The sequence below is a fragment of the Triticum dicoccoides genome, unplaced genomic scaffold, assembly GCF_002162155.2.
Source record: "Triticum dicoccoides isolate Atlit2015 ecotype Zavitan unplaced genomic scaffold, WEW_v2.0 scaffold267099, whole genome shotgun sequence".
In the NCBI taxonomy this organism is placed as follows: Eukaryota; Viridiplantae; Streptophyta; class Magnoliopsida; order Poales; family Poaceae; genus Triticum; species Triticum dicoccoides.
Window position 1 is genome coordinate 1 of NW_021258286.1, and position 3,299 is coordinate 3,299.

Below are 3,299 nucleotides of genomic sequence, written 5' to 3' on the forward strand. Positions count from 1 at the left end.
TCCTCCAACTGCAACATGGGGCTTTCTAAACGACTGCTTTTTAAATTGACGCTTGCAAATGATCAAATCTGACGGAACAAGTGACATGGATTTGCAGGAGAACCGCCTTGTGCACTTTGGATGCCCGCGCGCTGGTGAGTTGCTGGCGGTGAAAACCTGTGCAAAATTATTGGCGTGGACAAAACAATCTCTTACTGCTCACACTGGAACTCGAGGCTGCTATGATGATTCTGGCTTATCTAATTATGCAAGGAAGCCCCCTCCCCTTCTCTCTCTTCCACGGTGATTCTCTCTCTCTCTCTTCCCGCCACATGGATATCTATATATTATAATATTTTGAACACTTCTTAGGTCCATTGATTGCCTCAGCACATTATTAGTACAGAAAAATTCTTGGATAGAAAACAGGCTTTCTCGCGACGCTTGGAAAATGATGAACTGGCTAAAACACTCGAACAGTAGATTGACATGTTTACATCTAATGAACAAGGTATCACCGCTAGAAATGCGAGGGAAAGCTAATGTCGCCGGAATTAAATGGGAAAGGTATAGCTGCTGGAAATACGTGGGAAATCTTCATTCAAAAAAAAACTTTAATATAATCTTAATTGCACACTTTTGTTATAGTAATGCGAATACATTACTAAATTAGATTGGTCTTGCTTGTACGGATTGACTGATTTCCACTGATTCATGGGGATACGTCACATGTACATCATGTTGATGATCTACCTTGAATGCATTCGCTGAACCAAAAAAAAGCCCCCTACCTTCTGTAAATATGACTGATTTCGAGTAGGATGCACCTGGTGGGAGATCTGCCTTCCATTGATTTCTGGGGATAGCTCACATGTATATCCTGTTGGTGATCTGCCTTCCATTCATTGAGCCATAAAAAACCACCACCTTTTGCAGTTTATTGTGAAATGAGTGATTACAAATAGGATACACATCTGACACGATAAAAATGTTATTTGTAGTGGAGTGTTGTATGTTGATTCATGAATTGTTTTGTTTGCATGATTGACCGGGCATTAGTGTCCTGCATATACCTCCAGTGGTTTACAATATCTAGGTAGTGAATGTTGAACAATCCAATGCAGTGAGCTGTCACTGACGTAAATGCGCAGGAAAGCTACCAGCGCCAGAATTACGCGGGAAAACTATCGATGCTGGAAATACGTGGGAAAGCATCATTTGAAAACTTCAGTTTTATCTTAATAGCACATTTGTATTACTGTAAAATAGGAATGTGTTCTTGAAGTAAATTGGTCAAATTCGAATGGATCAACTGATTTCAATTGATTCATGAGGATATGTCACATGTATATCTTGTCCGTGATCTGCCTTATATTCATAGAACCATAAAAAAGCCGCCACCTTTTATAGTTTATATAAAATATGACTGAATACCTGTAGGATGCACATCTCATGGGAGAGAAGGGAGTGTTGTATGTTGATTTGTGAACTGTTTTATTTTGCATGGCTGACCGATCAATACAATATTATCCTGCACATACATATCTCCAATTAACTGGAATTTCTAGTTTCTAGGTAATGAATAAATGCAATGAGCTATCACCGCTGCAAATGTGCGAGAAAGCTAAACCACCATTGCTTGTGTGCTCTTATTCCTTTTCAGTTATTTTTGTAAGAGCCATGTGTGTGTGTGGCCCTCGAAAAGCATATGAGCTGAAATAATGCCGATGTGATGATATTGAGCAATTTAGATAATTGAAAAGCACAGGGGCTGCACCAATGCTGCTTAGTTTGGTTGCTGTGAGATTCAATGGTCTTCTTTTAGATATGTGTGTTCTGTTTTGACCATGGCTGTGATGATGAACACTTTAAGAATACATGCCAGTTCTGCTTCTGAAAAATCGTGATTGGAAAAATTGTTAATATTCAGGTGTGTTGGTGCAGTGTGTCTGTGTGTGCGTCACGAGCATGTTGCTTGTCTCAGTCACGGCTATCGGGCAGCCTTATGTAGAAGATCTGAGTTTAGTTGTGTTCCCTATAACGGAATTTGCGATGTTGTTTGGGGCGTACCGTTTGTGTCGTTTGAGCTGTCAGGTAGCCATAAGTAGAAGAGCTGAGTTGAGTCGCAACTGGTGTGAAGGATTTGTCGGTACTGCTGCCAATGGCAATATCCTGCCTCGGCAAGGAAAAATCTGTTATTTTGCGAACATTTCTGGTGTTGATCATCTGTTGTTCTGTGTAACCTAGTGGTGGTTTTTCTGGCCTGTCACGACAGTGATGTTGTTCTATTTGGATATCCCGGTGCAGTGTTACGTCATGGACATGCAGTTTCTGTCGTTTATGGCTGTCGTACAGCCATAAGTAGGAGAGCTGAGTCTAGCTGGGTTGTGTGCAATGGAACTGTGTACTTCTGCCAATGGAAATTTTATGTGCCAGTGGGGAAAACATTTGTCGGTCTAAAAACAATTCTCGTGTTAAGGATCTTCCATTCTACATATGGTGTCTTTTTTTCGGTCCATCAATGGCATCGCTATTGTTTCTTTTCAAGTGTCTCGGTGTAGTGGGCATGCCATTCATGTCGTTTTGCTAACATTTAAGTTACTATCAAATCAACTATTCAGGCAATGGCAGTACTGTAACTTGACAAGGGGAAAATTTCCTTTTTGGAGTTGTGCTAAATTTCCGGTATTGGTGATTTGCTATTCTACATAACTCCAATGGCTGTTTTTCTGATCTGTCCATGGCATATTGATGTTGTTTCTATTTGGATGTGTCGGTGCTGGGTGCCTATGCCATCGGCACGCGATTTATGTGGTTTGCCCACTCTATATCCATATATAGAAGAGCCAAGATTATTAATGAAATTACCAGTTTTCCTGCCAATGGTTTATGGTCTGGGAAGTAAAACTTTATCGTTTTGTGAACATTTATTTGTTGACTTGCTTCGGAGGCTCCGAGCATATTTTTGGCATTGCCTATGTGTACAAAGTATCATCATGTGCAGAGTTAAATAAGTTCAGAAATTTCTTATTTCCTGATGGGCGCTTGTTTGCCATTTTTCAGAGTTGGTACTCCAAAAGTTAAGCTAGCATGCATGCACTTCCGCCAATTCTGTGAGGCAAAAAGCAAAGAATCATGATGGTTGGAGCTCATCGGCGCGTCATGTGGTCATGCCGAGTTGATTTGTTATATGCCGCACAGTAATTATTCTCCACAGTAATTCTGTATGTAAACCTGCCAACTTGTTTTGTCTTGTATGGCATTATATTTAGCTCATCTGCAATTATGTGATTGGTAGAACTTGGTTCATTATCTTAATA

General features: G+C 40.3%; 1 non-coding gene across 1 annotated transcript; it reads left to right on the forward strand.

The window, feature by feature from the left end:
- The first annotated feature begins 1,824 nt into the window (after positions 1-1,824).
- LOC119345668 lies at positions 1,825-1,918 on the forward strand. The gene has a single exon (XR_005167122.1). It is a non-coding gene; the product is annotated as a small nucleolar RNA Z223 (small nucleolar RNA).
- The last annotated feature ends 1,381 nt before the right edge of the window (positions 1,919-3,299 follow it).